The 21532-nt window shown below is 44.0% G+C and overlaps 1 long non-coding RNA gene across 2 annotated transcripts in view; it reads left to right on the forward strand.

Annotated features, from left to right (window-relative positions):
• LOC135228756 (uncharacterized) overlaps positions 1–11783 on the forward strand; it is a 91443-nt gene extending 79660 nt beyond the window's left edge. For both annotated transcript variants that reach the window (XR_010319568.1, XR_010319569.1), the window contains one exon: positions 5076–11783. This is a non-coding gene — a long non-coding RNA (uncharacterized LOC135228756). The remainder of the gene's footprint in view (positions 1–5075) is intronic.
• The last annotated feature ends 9749 nt before the right edge of the window (positions 11784–21532 follow it).

The following is a 21532-nucleotide window of genomic DNA, read 5'->3' on the forward strand; positions in this document are numbered from 1 at the left end:
AACAGCAGCAGGCTTGAGGTAGCAACCAATTGGATGAGGAGACTGTGAACTGAATTTCTCAAGGCAGGTGCTGACACAGTGTAGGGCTTCGTGAGACCAGTTTAAACTCTCCAGCATTTCAGAATGTTCTCCTTCAGTTATTAAAGCAGGTTGTCCCTGGATCTCCCCTCACCCATTGCGTATTGTCTGGGAGCCATTTTAGCAGGAAATAAAAACCTCAAAACAGGGATGGGAGAGGTGTGGAAACTGGTGAGCTACAGACCTACCAGAGAGAGTTGACAGATAAAATACAGGACTCTCAGTTATATTTGAGTTTCAGATAAACAACAAATAATTCTTTAAGTATATCCTGTGCAACATTTGGATTATACTGAAAAATTGTTGTTTGTCTGAAATTCGAATTGAACTGGGACTCTTGTATTTTTAGTTAAGTATGGCAATGCTACTACAAGATCAATCTCTCATACTCCTGTTAACAGGTGGAAACCCCAGGTTCTTACTCGGCATGACTCATGCTGGCGAATAAACGAGAGACCGAGGTAGGAGAACAGGACACCTTTGTTTTATTGTACGAGGAAATGGAGTCAGTCAGGCAAAAAATCCTTCTTAAAAAAATGAAGGACAGCAGCCAAAATGTCCATGTGGTGTTTCCAAGATTTCTAAATGCCCCTTAAATATCACACATTTATCCAGGGTAAGAAAACTCCCTGATGAAAGTGTCCATCTGCGTTGTTTCTGGCTGGAATTCTATAAGCCCTCTCAGATTACCCCAGTTTTTTCATGAGTAACAGAAATTGTAATTGGCTGTTAATATATGTATATCGTTTTAAAGAAGTGTGCAAATTATCACATAAGTGCAGTTTTTGGAGATAGAAAGGTACGTCAAATCACCAGTAAACTGCACAGGATAAAAAATAAAATGTTTTCCTTAAAAGATTGAGAGCCAAATTTATGTCATCATTTATTCAAATATTTATTGAGCACCACTTACATGCCAGGCACTGTTTTAGGAGCTTGAGATACAGTAGTGAACAAGACAGACAAGATCCTCTCCTCCTGGAGTTTACCTTCTATGGGGAGAAAGACATCGTAAACAAATAAACCAATAAACATATAAGGAACTATCTGATAATAGGAAACGCTCCCCATAGAATGGAGTCTCTGGGTGGTGCAAATGGTTAAGGTGCTTAGCTGCTAACTGAAAGGTTGGTGGTTCGAGTTCAAGGCCTGGTGATCCTCTTCCGAAACATCAGCCACTGAAAACCCCGTGGAGCACAGTTCTACTCTGACATAAACGGGGTTGCTGTGGATCGGCATCGACTCAATGGCCGCTGGTTGTACTCAGAGAATGAAAATTGAGGGATGTTCTAAAGGGTGACTGGGTGGCAGGGAAGGCCTCTATGAGAAGGTGACATTTAAGCTGGGACCTAAGTGACAAAAAATATTAGAAGAAAGAGCCCTTGAAGAAGAGGGAATCATGCAAAGGGCCCCGGGGCAGGACCAAATGAGGCATTTTCATAGCGTGTGTTTATTTACTTGTTTATCATCTGTCTCTTCCACTAGGCTGCAATCTCCAGGACAGGAGGGACAATGTCTGTTTTATTTACCAGCATATTTCAGTGCCCAACATAGCATCTGTTTGTGACATAGAAGGTGCTCAATATATATTACTGAGCAACAAATGATCACTCATTTTGCCCAAGTTAGGGCAGTCCCTGCCTTGTGTACCACAGCGTCACCTGGAAAGGAGGGAGGAGGCAGAAGCTGTGTCCTGGCGGTCTGCCAGCCAGAGGGCCCAGGGATGCGGGGGTTGGGTGAGCGAGTATTGCTCTTCATCGCCCCCTCCCAGGACTTTATGTTCAGACTACTTATTTTCTGTGAGTATGGGAATCTGAGAACAGACTGGGCTGAATTCATTCTTATCACTCAGCTACACAATAATTTCTTGAAAAGGAAGCTTCTAATTAGGAGTTGGAATCTCACAGAAGCCACCAAAAACCAAAAACCCAAACCCGTTGCTATGGAGTCAATCCTGACTCACAGAGACCCTATAGGACAGAGTATAGCTGCCCCATAGGGTTTCCACGGAGCGGCTGGTAGATTCAAACAGCTGGCCTTTGGTTAGCAGCCGTAGCTCCTAACAGCGTACCACCAGGGCTCCTACCAAGCCACATATATGGAAAAATCCCCAGTTGTCTTCCTGGTCTAAGGATGATAACAGGCACCTGGCATGCTGCTCTGGTACAGTTGGGGCCTTTAACTCAAACACAGCAACAACAAAATGACTATTAAAACAACCCGCTGTAGCTGCACGTTCTGGGGACTGGGGTTATTTGAGGGCCCATCTTCTACCAGCTGCTTGGCATCTTCTCTCTTGTTAGGTCCTCGGACCTACTTCACACTCTATCAAATATCTTCAATTCCACCCATGTCCCAAAGTAGGCATACGGGATTTTTCTTTTTTATTGAACTTTAGATGAAGGTTTATATAACAAACTAGTTTCTCATCAAGCAGTTAGTACACACATTGTTGTATGACATTGGTTAACAACCCCACGACATGTCAACACTCTCCCTTCTCAACCGTGGGTTCCCTATTACCAGCCTTCCTGTTCCCTCCTGCCTTCCAGTTCCTGCCCCAGGGCTGGTGTGCCCCTTTAGTCTTGTTTTGTTCCATGGGCCTGTTCAATCTTTGGCTGAAGGGTGAACCTCAGGAGTGGCCTCATTACTGAGCCAAAAGGGTGTCCAGGGTCCATACTCTCAGGGTTTCTCCAGTCTCTGTCAGGCCAGCAAGTCTGGTCTTTCTATTAGAGTTAGAGTGTTGTTCTACATTTTTCTCCAGCTCTGTCAGGGACCCTCTACTGTGATCCCTGTCAGAGCAGTCAGTGGTGGTAGCTGGGCACCATCTTATTGTACTGGACTCAGTCTGGTGGAGGACGTGGTAGATGTGGTCCATTAGTCTTTTGGACTAATCTGTTCCTTATGTCTTTAGTTTTCTTCATTCTTCCTTGCTCCCGAGGGGATGAGACCAGTGAAGTGTCCTAGATGGTCGCTCACAGCCTTTTAAGACCCCAGATGCTACTCACCAAAGTAGAATGTAGCACATTTTCTTTATAAACTCTGTTACGCCAATTGAGCTAGATGTTCTCTGAGATCATGGTCCCCACAGCCCTGAGCCCAGCAATTCGGTCCCTCAGGGAGTTTGGATGTGTCTATGGACCCACCATGGCCCTGCCTTGTGTAGGTTGTACTGGCTTCCCTAGTATTGTGCACTCTTACCCTTCACCAAAGTTACTGCTTATCTATTGTCTATTAAGTGTTTTTCCATCCCCACCCCTCCCCACCCTCAGAACCAACAAAGATTGTTTCTTTTTGTATGTAAAACCTTTTCATGAGTTTTTACAGTAGTGGTCTCATACAGTATTTGTCCTTTTGTGATTGACTTCTTTCACTCAGCATGGTGTCCTCTAGATGCATCTACGTTATATGATGCTTCACAGTTTCATCGTTTTTTAGCATTCCGTAATACTCCATTGTGTGTACGTACCACAGTTTGTTTATCCATTTATTTGTTGATGGGCAACTGGGTTGTTTCCAACTTTTTGCTATTGTGAACAATGCTGCAGTGGACATGGGTGTGCATATGTCTGTCTGTGTGACGACTCTTATTTCTCTAGAATATATTCCTAGGAGTGGGATTACTGGATCATATAGTATTTTTGTTTCTAAGGAAGCACCGTATCATTTTCCAAAATGGTTGTATCATTTTCCAAAATGGTTGTATCATTTTGCGTTCCCATCAGCAGTGCATAAGAGTTCTGATCTCCCCACAGCCTCTCAAACGTTTGTTGTTTTCTGTTCTATTGATTTGTGCCAGTAATGCCGGGGTGAGATGGTGTCTCACTGTGGTTTTGATTTGCGTTTCTCTGATGGCTAGAGATCGCGAGCATTTCCTCATGTGTCTGTTGACCGCTTGAATGTCTTCTTTGGTGAAGTGTCTATTTATATCCTTTGTCCATTTTTTGAATTGGATTATTTGTCTTTTTGTTGTAGAGGTGGGCATACAGAATTTTGCTGTTCGAAAGGTTTTTGTTTCACTTAGCTAATGCTGTTTAACAAATTACCTCAAAAGATGGTGGCTTAAAACCTGGGCCAAATTATCCAATAAGCAAGGTAAGCATGGTGCTTACCAGATCATCGGTAGTGAACAAAGATGTGGTGAAATCCATGTGAAACTGTTCACTACAGATTAGTAAGTAAGCGCAAGTAACCCTGTGCTTACCTTTCCTACTGGGTCATCTCCCTCTGTCAGAGATTATAAGTTTAAAAAGAGGCTTTGATTCTGTAGGAAGGTGCTATGGGGTTGGGAGAGAGACAGATTCCAGCCAGACCTAGAAGAAAAATCTTTGATGTGGTGAAAAAATGTTCACTACAGATGATCTGGTAAGCAAGGTAAGCGCCTTGCCTGTTGGATAATCTACCCCTGCAAAGCCACAATTCTGTGGGTTGACTGTGTGGTCCTTCTGCTCCAGGTAGTGTTGGCTGGGACAGGGGCTGGTTACAATCATCTGGAGGCTCGACCAGGCGCTCAGCTGAGACTGGAATGTCTGAGATGCCTGGACATCTGGACGTTTAGAAGCAGATGGAGCTTGACTGAGAAACACTGAGTTAGTTGTCATAATGCTGTTTTGTAGAAATTTAATGAAACATTTATTGATTTTGATTATGTAATTTTCTGTTTTGAGTTTTGAAGTCATTATACTTTTTTTTTTTGGATCCCTGGTGGTGCAGTAGTTAAGCGCTTGGCTGCTAACAGAAAGGTTAGCAGCTCGAATCTACCAGCCACTCCTTGGAAACCCTATGGGGCATTTCTACTCTATCCTATAGGGTCGCTATAAGTTGGAATCAACAGCAATTTTTTTTAATACTTTTTTTTAACCCTTATAAAATTTCACAGACTTTTAAGAAGCTCCCAGGTCCTAGGCAGCATGCCTAGAGTACCCAGGGGATGAAATTTGTAAAGTTTGCATGTAGTCACATCCCTTTGGTTCTAATCCTGACTCTCCCCTCCACAGTTACAGCTCTCCCCGTCATCTGCCTCGATTTTACGTGAGCTCTTCCCTGAAATGAAGCTGCCGGGACACTGCTGGGTTTTCAGAACAACAGCCCATGGCTGAGTGACCTCAGCCCTCAGAGCAGACCCAGGTCTCTGGCATACGAGGTCCAGCTGGCCGGGGAGGCAAAATCAACCACTTTGGCTCCAACTATCCAATGATCAGGCCAGCCTTAAAACTTCCTCTTGGAGAAGGTAACCTCAACTTTAGCTCTATTATTGTTGTTATTATTTACTATTTCTTGAAGTATGATATACATACGGAAACCCTGGTGGCGTAGTGGTCAGCAGTTCGAATTTACCAGGTGCTCCTTGGAAACCCTCTGGGGCAGTTCTGCTCTGCCCTAAAGGGTTGCTGTGAGTCGGAATTGACTCCATGGCAACAGGTTTGGTTTTTGGTTAATATATATACAGAAATATGAACACATAAACTTACAACTCAGTACATTTTCATATACTAGTTTCTCCGTTGTAGATAGTCCCCAGATGAAGGCACAGAATATTACTAGCACCCAGAAGATCTTTCTAGTCACTACTTTTTCCAAGGATAACCATTCTGACTAATAACGTGCATTAGTTTTACCAATTTTTATTCTTCATATAATAGAGTGATACAGCATATTCTCTTTTATATCTAGCCTCTTTCGCTCAACTTTTCATATGTAAGATTCATCCATATTGTTGCATGTAATTGTAGTTTGTATTGTCGTTGCTGTATAGTGTTTCATTTTGTGAATTCAACTCAATTTTTTTATTCATTATGTTGTTGATGGGCATTTGGGCAGTTTCTAATTTGGAGCTGTTATAAATAATGCGAGTGGGAACATCTCAGTACATTTGGGGGGGTTCAGGTGCCATTTCTGTGGAAATAACCTAGGAGTGGAATTGCTGGGTCACATAGTGCATGTCTGGGAGCCCTGGTGGCACAATGGTTAAGAACTTGGCTGCTAACCAAAAGAGCAGCAGTTTAAATCCACCACCTGCTCCTTGGAAACCCTATGGGGCAGTTCTACTCTGTCCTATGAGTTGGAATTGACTCCAGGGCAATGGGTTTGGATGGCTTAGTGTGTGTCTATGTTTAGCTTTAGTAGATACTGCCAAACAGTTTTCCAAAACAGTAGGCCCATTCTTAACCTAACATGGAATGCCCCACCCCGTTCTGGAGCCCTGTTGGCTTGGTGGTTAAGAACTCAGGCTGCTAACCAAAATGTCCATGGTTCAAATCCACCAGCTGCTCCTTGGAAGCCCTATGGGGCAGTTCTACTTTGTCATATAGGGTTGCTATGAGTCACAATTGACCCGATGGCACACAAGAGCAAGAAACCCCCATCCTATCCCTTCCTTGAGTTGTGAGCATTCTCAAACGTGACATTACTTCTCACATGCAAGATTTACAAATTTCTACCAAAACTTCAGTGCTAACATTTCAAAACAAGTAAATGCTTCCATGAAATCCATCCTCAGCAGTGGCAGACTGGAAAAGCAGAGAATCTGAATGACAGCTGGAAAGCCCAGATGCCAAGATGTTTTTCTTTGTTGAGGAGAGAGCTGGGAGCCTTTTGCAAACACCACTGCCAGGCAGGCTTGCTGAGCTTTGCAGGGCTCATTACAACACTTGGGCAAGCAAGGGGGTGGGCCCTGCACAGTGATTCGAATTGAGCCATCCCAGGGCTTCTGACTAATTGTAAACACAGAGAGCACTTAAAGGCTATGATTTAAAAAAAAAAAAAGAAAAAACTCTTCAGGGTGCTAGTGATTGCATGGCTGGCAGGCAGGGGTGCCAGGGAAAATCTCCTGCCACTGACTAAATCACGCCAAGCCTTGCTTCACACAGCCATCCTCCCAGTCCTGCACCGAGGAAGGGCTTTCTTTGTGTCCTGCAGGAGCTGGAAGGGAAGGGGTCAATTCATTTCCATTGTTGAGGGCCCTTCTGTGATAAACCTGCTATTTTCTTGCTCTTACAAAGCAGGGATGGGCAGACTGGGGTGATCTAAGCTTCTGGAGGGAGGCTGTTGTATGTGCAAGCTTTGATCCCCATTAGCTACAAACCCCAAATAATCCATAAAGTCTGCAAATCAGGCTGCAATGAATCGGACTTATTAACATGTCCTGGAACCTGCCAGGAGAAGCTGCGAATGTTTGCCAGGGAGGAAAGCCACACTTTTGGGCCTCACTGCAAAAGCTTGTCTGCTCAGGTGAAAACTCCTGGGCTCGCTGGGAGGGAAGAAAGATCTGAAACTGAAAGGCTGCTTTGGTGCCCCCAGGTCATCTGGAAAAGTGTCAGCATGGTTCAGGTTTGAGGGGTGATTTGCTGTGAGGTGGAGAAATGGAACAGGAACGCATTTCCCTGCCTCCCCGGCCCTTGGGGCCCTGCCTGGCCTGGGCCCTACTGAGTTCTCAGCACAAAACCACCGTCCTCCCACCAGCCTCTGAGAAGAGACAGGCAACCTAAGGCCTGAAAAAACTGTCAGAGGCTGGGCTCCGAAGGGAAGACTGATGGTGAAAAGTTGATTGCATTAATAGCCTTGCTTACTCCCTGGAGCTATAACCCAACCCAAGCTGTAACCCAACCCATTGCTGTTGAGTCAGTTCCAACTCATAATGACCCTACAGCACAGAGTAGAACTGCCTCATAGTGTTCCCAAGGACCGACTGGTGGATTCGAACTGTCGACCTTTTAATTAACAGCTGATTTCTTAACTACTTTGCCACCAGGGCTCCACTCCCTAGAGTGGGGGTGGGGGGGGGACCCTTAATCTTACTTGATCTGTGGATCCCTTGGGCAGTCTAGTGGAGCCCATGGACCCCTTTTTAAAATAAAAATTTTAAATACATAAGACATAATGTATAATATTATATTAAAATACAGCTTTCAAAAATATTTAAAGTATTATGATAGTAAGTGTGGCTGAAATACCAAGATCTAGTAACAGATTGATGATTGCAGTAATTTTGAAATAATGATGAATGTAAGCAATACTTCCAGCTATCTCCAATAACTGTAACCTTGTATAGGAGTATCTGTGATTTCTGTTGGTGACAGTTACAATTACTGCTTACACTCCTGTGGTGTGTTACCTACATTCATTACGGAAGGTAATGCTAAATTTCAGTTAGAGGTTAGTGCAAATGTGATTTTTCTCTTCCAAGTTGACAAACCTCTTGAATTCTACCCACAGATTCCCTGGATTAAGAACCCCTTAAGCAGCCCTGGTGGCGTAATGGTTAAACTCTTGGCTGCTGACTGAGGCTCAGTTCGAATTCACCAGCAGCTCCATGGGAGAGAAGACCTGACAATCTGCTCCCTTAAAGACTGCAGCCTTGGAAACCCTTTGGGGCAGTTCTCTGTCCTGTAGGGTTGTTATGAGTCATAATTAACTCGACGGCACACAACGACAAGAAGAAACCCTTGTTTGATATCACTTACCGATGGCTTAAACTGTTTTTAAAAATATACATCCAAGGTTATTAATAAACATTCCCCTTGTTTCAAAAGAGAATAATTAAAAATGATTCTTACGAAGAATTATTCTTAAGGACATTGGCATTAAAATATTTTAGTGGCTCTTCACAATACTTGAGTTGAGATACAAAGAGATACTTATCCTTTCCGTCATTCTTCTATTTATCTATTAAGAATTTTCTGAGTCGAAATCGACTCTATGGCAATGTTTTTTTTTTTAACACAGCAATTAGGGACAAAACCTGCCACAGTGATTATAACAAGTTTAGCTGGTGGCAGACACCTAGCTGTTCCCCAAAGATTTGTTCTCTCCTTCCATAGACTAGAGTTGTTCCTGGGAAGTTGCTGCCAAGCCAAGGACTGTGTGTCCCACCCCTTGCATTTAGGTGGAGGTGATAAGATGAGCTCTCAGCAGGGGAATGTGAGCATAAGTGATGGATGCCTCTTCCAGGCCAAGGCTTTGAAGAAGAGCACATGCCTTCCTCACCCTCTTTTCTTGTGTCTGCCAGTTGATATTGAAGAAGTCAGCCTGGGTCCTGGAATGACTCACGGAACAAAGTGCCCCCCAGTCCCCTTCCACAATTTTCAAGACCCATTTCGGACATCACAGGGTTGAATGATAAACTTCTATTGTGCTAAAACTATTGAGATTTTGGGGTTTGTCTGCTACAGCGGCCACTTTTTCCGTAACTAAATAGAAGAGGCATCAATTAGGGATTTTGCATGGGGGCTCTATTTCCCTACCTATCACGGATGGTATGGCAGGTATTGCAAACTGGCTCACTCAATTCCATCCCAACCCTTTTGTAGTGGGAAAGCTAAATGGGAGGAAGTCAAAGATATTTCCTCATTTCCCAGATACCCATTTATAGTTCAGGTTTCACATGAGATATAGGTTGTTCCAGGGGTGTACTTGTGTGTGATTTAGACAGCAGAGATGAACATAATGAGGTCATGCTCCTACTATTTCTACTGTTTCTTTTGTCAAGCATTATTGTGAGGCTACAGATAATAGAAAAATCCACTTTCAAGGGCTTAAACAAATAGGCACTTATTTTTTCACCTAACAAGAAGTTTGGAGGTAGGCCGATACTGGTGTTGGTTCATGAGTTCAACAGTGTCAGGGTCAGCGTCTGTGCAATTCTTTTGGATGTTCCCTCATGGTTGCAAGGCCATTGCTGCAGCTCCAGCCATCACATCTGTATTCTAGGCAGAAAAAAAAAAGAAGAAGAAGTAGAAAAGGGGAACAGCAATGCCAACTGGTTCTTTTTATCAGAAAGGCAAAAACTTTCCCAGAAGTCTTCACAACAACTTACCTGTAGATCTCACTGTCCAAAACTGGGCACATTGCCACCTGAACAAAATTAGAATTCTGTTGGCATGGAAGAGGGGAGGATAGCTATAAAAATAGAAGTCATGGTTGTTATTCTCAAAGACCTGTAATGGCTTTGTAGAAACAAAACATACGCATGTACACTTGAATAATAATACCAGAGTTAAGAAAAGCTATAAGACAATAATATAAGTTACAGAGCAGACATTTTAGAGGCGATGGGAACTGTAGGGGTTTTCAGGAGGGCTGGTGTGAAGGACCATGCATCTCAGTTGAACTCTGTGGGTAGCCTCTTGCTTGCCCATGGTGCCACGCTAGCATCACCTGCCAGAGCAAACCAGTGTTCTGAGCGAGCGTCCAAATGAAGCGCCCTTGGCAGGATTGATGGGCAGCAAGTGGTGAACCTGGCCTGGCCCTGGGCGGATGAGAAGGTACTACAGGGACCGAGAAAGGGTCCCGAACACAGCTCCAGAAGTTAGTTTTGTGAGTGGAGCATTTCCCTGGATGCCAGAAATGATAAGGATGGCCACCTGCCTGTAATTAATCCAAGTCTCCTTAGTCACCCAGACGTCATACAAGCTCTAAATTTGCCTCCAGAGAGTAAGGGGCCCTCACCCTGGAATTACTGGCAATTGCCTTTTGAAGTGAGATTTATTGACATGAATGATCCCAGTCCCCTATGGAGTTGCCTTGACCACTGAGATGATAAATTTACCTTCTATGGCAGCAGTGCTCCTGAGGAATGAGTATAAAGTATTTGGAACGAGTATTTCTAGTTTTTATTTTAATTTGGTGGCTCTTGTGATATTGGTCCCTGGATCATTTGTCATTCAAGCTCAGCTTTATTTTTCTCACTAACAGGGTTCAACAACCTATTGGGACGCTGCTTTGAACAAGCATAAAAATCTACAATAGCACCTCTCCCATATCCTTAGGGCCTTACCACTTCCTTATGTCTCACGCCTACTTCCAACTGCCAGTCTCCAATCTCTCTACCTGAGGGCTTTCTCTGAAACTGTAGAAAGCCTCTCTCTGCCCACACTGCAGGCCAGAGTGCCTGAGACTCATACCACCCTCCCTTCAGTGTAGCTATCAACCAAGGACTGATGGGATTTGACGAATATACATAGCTCCTCCACCCCTGTGGTAGGATAACCCTGACGTGTGTGTTACCCCACATGTGTGAGCATGTGAGGCATATGCCCATGGCTTGTTGCCTACCAGACCTTTGGCACTTCATCTCTTGTAGAATCTCTCTGGGCAGCTTCCTGGGCTGGACTCCTCTTTCTATCATTAATGAAATCTGGAGATAGCAATGCTTCTTCCCCTTGGTCTTCCTGGGGTTGCCAGGGCTTTTTCTTTTCCAGAGATAATTGATAACATTCCTCACTTCATGTGCGAGCCTGCTTAGGGGAGCCAGTGCAAGGCAGATAGGAGAGAAGAACTCAACATGTTACCTAAGCTCCTGAATTTTCCCCAATACATCCTTGTTGGAAAAAAGAAACCAGTTCCTAAATTTTGGTGCCACTCTTTGGTCAGCTTTAACCTCAAAACAACCTCAAGAGATTATAAATTCTTTTTTTTTGGGGGGGGGGGAATTTTTCATTAACACAGGTGAACTCCCCCTTTTTTCATAGATAGCCTTTTAGTAAAACCCAATGTGTACAGAAGAGAGAAGCTGGCTGCCTAGGCTTGGGCAATATTGATGGTTAGTCCACTCAGGGAGTCAAAGAGACAGAATGTCCCTTGAACATTAGGGAATCAAAAAGAGATTCCTAAGCACTCGGAAAAGTCATGTAAAAAGGAAGGTTTGAAAAAAGAAACAAAAGGAAACATGTACATGTACTAAACATCTATTCTGAGATGGGCACTTAGGGTTTTTTTTTTTTTTGAATCAGTTTTGCCAGTGTATGTCCTCTCCCTCATCTTCTAGGGAAGAGATTGCATACCTCTCGGGGGAGTTTCTTAGTTATCTGGGGGTGCTATAACAGAAATACTACAAGTGGATGGCTTTAACAAAGAGAAATTTATTTTCTCAGCCTAGTAGGCCAGAGGAAACCCTGGTGGTGTAGTGATTAAGTGCTACGGCTGCTAGCCAAAAGGTCAGCAATTCAAATCTGCCAGGCGCTCCTTGGAAACTCTGTGGGACAGTTCTATTCTGTCCTATAGGGTTGCTATGAGTTGGAATTGACTTGCCGGCAGTGGGTTTGGTTTAGTAGGCTAGAAGTCCAAATTCAGAGCATCAGTTCCAGGAGAAGGCTTTCTCTCTCTGTCGACTCTGGAGGAAGGTCCTTGCCATCAACCTTCCCTTGGACTAGGAGCTTCTCTTTGCAGGAACCCTGGGTCCAAAGGACACGCTCTGCTCTGTTAGCTACTTTCTTGGTGGGACGAGGTCCCCCTGTATCTCTGCTTGCTTCTCTTTCTTAAATCTCAAGAGAGATTGTCTCAAGATACAATCCGACCTTGTAGATTGAGTCCTGCCCCATTAACATAACTGTCACCTATCCCATCTCATTAACATCATAGCTGTAGGATTTACATCATGTAGGAAAATCACATCAGATAACAAAATAGTGGACAATCACGTAATACTTGGAATCATGGTTTAGCCAAATTGATACACGTATTTTGGGGGGACACAATTCAATCCATGAGAGGGAGCTATTCGTATTTCTTGTGGACCATGGAAAGTCCCATCCAGGGGATTTCCCCCTCTTTTCTGGAAATTTTGCTGACCATCTCCCATTCACCCAAGATGATCCACAGTTCCTTGCTCCTGTATTCTTAGATGCCTGGGCCCCTATTCTTCTCCGATTTCCAGCTTCTATAAAGGGGCTTACCCCTGCCCCCTCCCTTTTTTTTATTCTTGCTTTGTTTTTTTTGGATTTCCCTGTCTGGGTTGACTTCTGGTTGCTCTGCCCAGTGTTCTAGTCTTGGGTTGATACCTGATATTATTGATTTTCTAACCAAAGAACTCCCTTTAGTATTTCTTGTAGTTTTGGTTTGGTTTTTACGAATTCCCCAAACTTGTGTTTGTCTGGAAATGTCTTAATTTCACCTCCATATTTAAGAGACAGTTTTGGTGGATATATGATTCTTGGCAGGCAGTTTTTTTCCTTCAATTTTTTAAATATGTCATACCGTTGCCTTCTTGCCTACATGGTTTCTGCTGAGTAGTCCAAGCTTATTCTTACTGGCTCTCCTTTGTAGGTGACTTTTCGTTTATCCCTCGCTGCTCTTAAAATTGTCTCTTTATCTTTGGTTTTGGCAAGTTTGATTATAATATGTCTTGGTGACTTTCTTTTAAGATCTGCCTTATGTGGAGTTCGATGAGCATCTTGGATAGATATCTTCTCATCTTTCACGGTACCAGGGAAGTTTTCTGCCAACAAATCTTAAACAATTCTCTCTGTATTTTCTATTATCCCTCCCTGTTCTGGTATGCCAATCACTCGTAGGTTATTTCTCTTGATAGAGTCCCACATGATTCTTAAGGTTTCTTCATTTTTTTTAATTCTTTTTTCTGATTTTTCTTCAAATATATTAGTGCCAAGTGATTTATCTTCAAGTTCAGAAATTCTAGCTTCTGCTTGCTCAATTCTGCTCCTCTGACTTTCTATTGAGTTGTCTACTTCTGTAGTTTTATTGTTAACCTTCTGAATTTCTGATTGGTGCCTGTCTATGGATTTTTCCAGCTTATTAAAATTTTCATTATATTCCTGAATAATCTTTTTAATTTCTTCAGTTGCTTTATTTGTGTGTTCCTTGGCTTGTTCTGCATATTGCCTCATTTCCTTCCTGATGTTTTGAAGGGTTCTGTATATTAAACTTTTGTATTCCGGCTCAGGTAATTCCAGGAATGCACTTTCATCTAGAAGATCCCTGGATTCTTTGTTTTGAGAGCCTGGTGAGGTGATCATGGTCTATTTCTTCATGTACTTGACATTGACTGTTGTCTCTGAGCCATCTATAAGTTATCGTATTAGTTTATGCTTGCTTACTGTGTCATATCTTCTTGCTTTGTTTTGTTTTGGCATACCCCTATGGGTTGCTTGAGCGAGCTAGCTTGATTATTTTCGCCTTTGGAGCTCTGACGTCCTGTCCCCAGATGGCTAAATCTGTTACCTGGTGTATCAGTCTAGGAGTCCATTCAGTTTTGTTGTATGAATTCAGTTCAGGTTTCTGGGTTGCTGATCATCAAGTGTGTGGTACAGGCTCTGTCCTACAGTCTTAGAGGGGCAGGGGTGATTGGCGTATATACTGGTATCTGACTGCAGGAGAGGGCCACGCTCTGAACAAGGCAGGAGGCTGAGAACTGACCCCCGAGTGACTCTGAGGAAAGCACGTCCCTGTTTCCTAGAGTGTGCAGGTGGGTGGGTTCTGCAGGTGGACCATGGGCACCCAAAGCTTTTGGTTGTAAGGACTGGGAGGCACCAGTTACTTTTGGGCCCCTATCGTGGGTGGCTGGGTGACCTGAGTGGAGCTACCAGTTCTTAGGTCCCTGATGTGGGTAGGTGAGGACCTTGTTTAATAGGCAAAGCAACGTCAATCATCAAACACCCACCTCTCCACTGCACAGCTGAAACGGCTGGAGTCTGCCAACAAGGGCTCATTCTCCTGAAATAGGCCCACACAGGTCCATGCAGAAGGTAAAGGTGCTCAAAGTCCACAGACGGTTTATGCCTGGACAGGGACTGCTTCTGTCCTGAGCTCCCCCGTTAGTGGAGCTGGCAAATTATCTTTTCCCACAATTGCAAATTTTTTCCTTACCCCAAGGCCGGGAGCATGGCTCTAGGTGCTCAACAGTGCCTATCTCAGGCCTAGGGAATTCAGCTGCTGAAGCTGGCTTGGGGGTGAGTGGGCGCAGTAAAATATACGCAAGTACTTAGCTTTTGCCGAGAGCGCCGTTCTTCTCTGGTTCCAGAGGTGTGAGTAGGCTGTGTGGCTGGCTGCTTCCCCCTGAGGAAACTGTGGCCAAACCCTAGTACCAGCCTGCCGCTGCCGCTCCAGGAATGGTGCCTGAGGGCTCCCTGCGATTCAGGTCCACTAACTCCTCTCTGCTTCTGAATGGTCTCTTTCTCCGCCTGCCCCTCAGTTCGTTTTCTAAGCTTGCCTTTGAAGCTCAGGGCTCCCGGCTTGTCACAAATATACTCGTTTCACTTGTTTTTCTGGGTCTTTGTTGTAAGGAGGGCTTGCCGGAAGCGTTTGTCTATTCTGCCATCTTGGCTCCGCCTCCCCCCTGCCCCTTTTACTGACCCATTTTGGACATAGCTATTCGGCTTAACTAGCCCCTTTTTCAGCTGCAAGCCTGGAGTCCTGCTCAGTGATAAGTACCTACCCTTCCTGCTTCTATTTCAAATATGGAGCCGCTCACTGTTCTGTGGGTCTGCTGCAGATTAACTGGTCTAGGCATTCTGTCCCAGACCCCAGGCTGCAGATTGGGTTCGAGTCTGCTCCACATGTCTTGTTCTGGAGCCCAGGCCAAAGGGTCAGCAGCTACCTAGAGTATGTTCTTTTCATGGTGGATCACCAGAGCACAAGGGAGCAACCCAGCCACGCAAGCACCTTTCAGGCTTCTGTTCACATCACGTGTCCAGCGGTTGCTAGATTGTGAATGATTTTACTGCAAGAGGATGACAAATACGGACTAATGCATCAGTGTATCAGGTAACCTGTGGTAATGTTGACATGTGTCTCTTTAAATAAAACTTTGTTCCCATTTGGGCTTTTTCAAGTAGCCAAAATAAATGTCTGTGTCACTGGGAACAGAGGAAGTGGGGAGAAGGAAGAAGTGAGAGTGAGCATGGCACATTTGCACTCTCAGGACACAGAATATCTACAGCTCCATGCAGGTGTGTTCCTGTATGTGTTTATTCATATGAGAAAGAAATGCAAAGGACAGGAAAGTTGTAAAACTGCTTTAAAGTTCATTCATTAACTTCCGAAAAGAAAGCCCTTCAAATTCCGACAGACAGACCAACGCTTAAAGGCATATTAAAGGAGCACCTGATGCACAAAAAAGTTCTTTTTAACTTTGACTAAGCAGTGTTTTTAAGGGAAACAATAGAAACCATCAGCTAAGATGTTGAAAAAACATCAATTAGAAAATTCACTTACAACTGATAAGTCCTTTGACTAATTCTCAGGGAGGGAGGGGTGGGAAAAAATTGGTGGATATACCAATATTTGTTGGCAAATTCTGACTTATCCTTTGGTAGCCACCAGTTGACAAAACTGACACTATTCAAAAACTTATGACTAGTCCCGTTATTGAAAAAAAGGAAAGAAAATTTGAGAGAGTCAGAGACATCCGGAAAAAGATGTTCTTGGTTTTCCCATAGTAACTACGTGTGGCTGAGTGCGCTGGGACACTTCTCTCCTGGGACCATTCCCGCAGCACGTCCTGGGCTCTACGTCTGTTGGCCACATGCAGCTCACGTGAGCAGCCGCACATGTTCTGGGCCCCCAGCCACACAGCCCTCCTCATCTGTTGTCTCAGTTCGACATGAATTGCACACACTTTAGAACAGGGTCTCACCTATAAATACTTAATTATTTGGATCTTCAAAGCACTGTGCGAGGAATACTTCTCCTTTGCTGAGCATGCATGTCTGATCTTATTTTATGGCGTAGTTTTTCTTACTAATTATTGTTGTAGTTGTTAGTTGCTATAGGGTCACCTCCAACTCACGGCCACATCATATGCAACAGAATAACGTTGCCTGGTCCTGTGCCATCTGCACAATTGCTGGTGTGCTCAAGTGCATGATTGTGGTCACTGTGTATTTTGAGTGCCTTCCAACCTTCCGTCTTCCAGCACTGTACTGGGCAATATGCTTTTGTGATCCATAGGGTTTTCATTGTCTAATGGTTTTCATCAAAGTTGAAAGTTTTCAGTGATTTTCTTTAAATATTCTTTTTGTCCCTTTTCCTCTCTCCTCTCCTCTGTGACTCCCATGATGTGTACGTTGGTTAGCTTGATGGTGTCCCACAAGACTCTGAGACTCCAGTCATTTTTCTTCATTCTTTTTTTTTTTCTGTTCCTCAATGATGGCACTGGGTTTTTTGGGTTTTTCAAATTAGATAATCTTAATAGTCTTATCTTCAGGTTTGCTGATTCTTTTTCCTGCCAGTTTACACCTGCTGTGGAGCCCCTCAAGTGACTGTTTCCTTTTAGGACACAGGGTATACACGATGTCAGAAATACTTTGGTGTTCACACTTAGTTGCTTAAATAAGCCAAACAATCAAACAATCATTTCTTGTGTAGCTCCTATAATGAGCCAAGCGCTGCACCCTGGAGAATAAGAAAGGTGAGTGAAACTGTATTATTTAAGATTCTCACTGTAGAAGCAGACAGAAACTCACCTTAATCTTGTGTAGGCGAAAGGGAGACTTGTTGGGATGGTCCAGCAGTGCCCTGCACAGATCAAAAGTAAAGGTTGTGTGGGAATGAGAATGTCTCAGCCGACACCAACATGGATAGGAGACAATAAATACCCAGAGAAGAATTCTTCTCCACACTTATATCAACCCTGATGCCTTGGCACCTATGGAACCCAGAGAAAACTCTGGGGAATGGGGAGATTAGAGTTCTACCACTTGAAAATTATAAAAAAGTAAATTAAAGAAGTAGTTTCTTGCAGGATTGAACTTGTAGCCTGAGATTTGTGCCTATCTCCCTTAAATGTTTACAAAATGGGTGTCACACCACACATTTATTTGTGAAAAAAAAAAAAAAAAAAAGGTTGTGGACATTTTCCAATGTCCTTAATCTGACTTATGATATATTTCATCAACTAGATGTGTTATAATTTATTATGTCTCCTTATGTGGGACATATAGTTTCCAATTTTTTATTATTATAAATGATGCTGTGATAAATAATTTTCACATTAAACCCTGTCTGTCAGGCTTTTGCGGCACTGTCATTTCTCCTGTATTTATAGTATCTTTCTTGTTCTTGTTTTATCTTTATCCCATTTGAGCATTCAGTTAAATTTATTACTTTGTATTACATTATATGCATTTTTTAAATAATTTTTTATTGTGCTTTAAGTCACAGTTTACAAATCAAGTCAGTCTCTCACACAAAAACCCATATACACCTTGCTACACACTCCCAGTTACTCTCCCCCTAATGCGACAGTCGGCTCTCTCCCTCCACTCTCTCTTTTCATGTCCATTTCGCCAGCTTCTAGCCCCCTCCACCCTCCCATCTCCCCTCCAGGCAGGCGATGCCAACATAGTCCCAAGTGTCCACCTGATCCAAGAAGCTCACTCTTCACCAGCATCCCTCTCCAACCCATTGTCCAGTCCAATCCATGTCTGAAGAGTTGGCTTTGGGAATGGTTCCCGTCCTGGGGCAACAGAAGGTCTGGGGGCCATGACCACTGGGGTCCTTCTAGTCTCAGTCAGACCATTAAGTCTGGTTTTATGAGAATTTGGGGTCTGTATCCCCACTGCTCTCCTGTTCCCTCAGGGGTTCTCTGTTGTGTTCCCTGTCAGGGCAGTCACCGGTTGTAGCCGGGCACCATCTAGTTCTTCTGGTCTCAGGCTGATGTAGTCTCTGGTTCATGTGGCCCTTTCTGTCTCTTGGGCTCGTAATCGCCTTGTGTCCTTGGTGTTCTTCATTCTCCTTTGATCCAGGTGGGTTGAGACCAATTGATGCATCTTAGATGGCTGCTTGCTAGTGTTTAAGACCCCAGACACCACTCTTCAAAGTGGGATGCAGAATGTTTTCTTAATAGATTTTATTATGCCAATTGACTTAGATGTCCCCTGAAACCATGGTCCCCAGACCCGTGCCCCTGCTATGCTGGCCTTCGAAGCATTCAGTTTATTCAGGAAACTTTACGTTATATGCATTTTTAATGAGGCGCTCCTCAAATCCTTCCTGGAACAAGATAAAACACAAATAAATAAATAAATAAATGCAGAATGCCCATATTTGTAAAACAAAAATCAGGATGCTCGTTGTGACAAATAGGAGTTCACAGGGATGAAATTGCCCGGATAGTCTAATGGATCTATGAGTTACAGAAACTTAGTCACGGAACACTTAAACACTCAAGGCTCCCTATTTGTAATACAGGGATGATAATAATACCTTCTTTATAGAACAGTTTTGGTTTTATAGAACAGTTAAACCCAGAAAACCCAGTGCCTTCGAGTTGATTCCGACTCATAGCGACCCTATAGGACAGAGTAGAACTGCCCCATAGAGTTTCCAAGGAGCGCCTGGGGAATTCGAACTGCCAACCCCTTGGTTAGCCGCCATAGCGCTTAACCACTATGCCACCAGGGTTTCCATAGAACAGTTAGGAGGACTAAATGAAATAATTATGTATACCAATTAATATAGTGTTTGGCTCCTCGTAAGCGCTCCATAAGTGTTATTATTAGTAGTGTCATTGATGGCCATTCAAAAGTAACCAGTGGCAAACGGGAAGTAATGCGACCACCTACTTAAGTGACCAGATGACCCTGCTGGCCACCGCAGCATTTTCTGGAGAAGCCAGCTCTTGATTTTAACCCTTCTTCAGGGCTTTCACAAATTATAACTCTTTTGGTTTGAGGTAACAAAAACTCAGGTCAGACTAATACAAGTAAAAAGGAGATTATAACATTGAGATGGAAATTTCCCCTGGAATCTAGTGGCAGCAATGATTTGGGCCTCAGGATCCCAGTGGAACCATGGACTTGAAAGCCTTCACGATTTCTCACCGTGGCTTGCTTCTGCTTCTCTCTGGGGTCTTCGTATCTTTTCTTTCTTGTAATGACTGGCTTCTTCTCCTACTTTGTCTACACAGAGGAACACGGCCACCATTGGACCAAGGTTTTACGTATAGCAGGTTCAGCAGCCTGGAGGGAAACCTAACCCTGGGACCAAAGTCAAGGCCTAAAGCCCAAATTCCTAGTGGTCAGGTTGATTACCACCGTCTGTCACTTTGTGGTCCTTGGTGACTTATGTGTTGCCGTGATGGGGGAAGCTATGCCACCAGTGTTTCAAATGCCAGGAGGGTCACCTGTGGACACATTTTAACAGAGCTTCCAGACTAAGACAGACTAGGAAGAAAGGCCTGGTTATCTGCTTCCAAAAATTATCCAGTGAAAACCTTATGGATCACAACAGAATATCGTCCAACTTGCTTGCTTTGGACACCTCTGTGCCACCTGGGCTCCCGACACATCATCAGAAGGGACCGATTGCTGGAGGAGGACATCATGTTTGGTAAAGTAGGGGGCCAGCAAGGGTGAGGGAGACCCTCCAGTGAGGTGGATGGGCAGAATAGCTGCCATGACAGACTCGAACCTGCTGGTACCAGGCATCGTTTTGTTCTGTTGGATGTAAGGTTGCCCTGAGTCAGAGTTGACTTGACAGCAGCTATTTATCTATCTGTGATTGATTAGCCTACATTGGGATGGGTACCTATCCCAGAATCAATCACTTGTAGCTAAAGGAGCAGAATAATGTTGCATAAACTGCCTGCTGCCATGATAACCATGTGGCTTGGTTCTCAGAAAATGGAAAGGCAAAATCCAGAAAATTAAAGACTAAAGTCAGATAAAGTAATAGGTAATAGATGTTCGTTACAGTCCCTCCTCCCTGCCATCTTCCTGTGGTCGCTGAAAAAGCAGTTTATGCAGGACCCCAAACGCTCATCCGGGGAGTGGGAATTGATTACTAGACTTGGTCATTATTCCCCTTAGCTTGTAGGCATACCTTCCTCTGAGTTCCCTCTGTTTTTCTCTACCTGTGCCCACTCTCCAGCCTGTGGGCAAAGGAAGGCTTGCCCAGTGCTCCAAGTGAAAGGTGCTGTCACATTTTACAAAGCCCTTAGGACCATCACTTGGAACACTTTGGTCCTTTGCGTCCTGAGAGCAAGCATGTTGGTGCTCACTGGAGGTGTCTTGAAGAGGTGTTAAGCACCAGCTCACAGAGATGGTGAGGTGGTGTGTTTTAGAGCCTGAGCTGCTATCAGGGAACATACAGATTTTGTTATTTCCGTATTAGCAGCTTCCTCTCTGTGGACTTTGTCACATGAATTTCGGAAGGATGGAGTGTTATCCTGATTGACACCTTAGAATTGTTCTTTGTGCCACAGTCACAAATATTCCCAGATCTTGCTGGCTGCTGTGAAGTCTCAGCTGCTGGAGACAATCTCTGAGTGTCACCTGACACAGTGTGCGAGGTTGGGCCTGGCTGAGCTGCTTGTCTGGACACAAAGCCAGAGCATTATGTGCCCTGCAGGAGGCCCATCGCCCTGGAGCCTGCCCAGGAGGGAGACTGACACATGGGGGTCATTCCGAGGAGCCTTTTCCCCTTCACAGAGCAGAGCAGTCCTGACACTTCCGGAAGAAAATGACAGGGACCGTGCTCAGAAAAAGGAGGGACAGTGTTACCACTGCTTTCTGGACAGCCCTTTCTTTGTGGATTCGTATCAGTATTATTTTACCCACCTTATCTAATCAGCTTCTATTTTTTGTTCTTTAATAAAGGGAAGAAAGGCAACTCTTACTTAACGAATTCCTACTGTGTGCTACAAGAGGCGGGGTGTGTGCCGGAGATGGTTTGTACAGGCTCACGAAAGCCAGTTGTTTGCTTTCCAGGAAGTTTGCAA

This window comes from Loxodonta africana, chromosome 27 (assembly GCF_030014295.1).
Source record: "Loxodonta africana isolate mLoxAfr1 chromosome 27, mLoxAfr1.hap2, whole genome shotgun sequence".
Classification (NCBI taxonomy): Eukaryota; Metazoa; Chordata; class Mammalia; order Proboscidea; family Elephantidae; genus Loxodonta; species Loxodonta africana.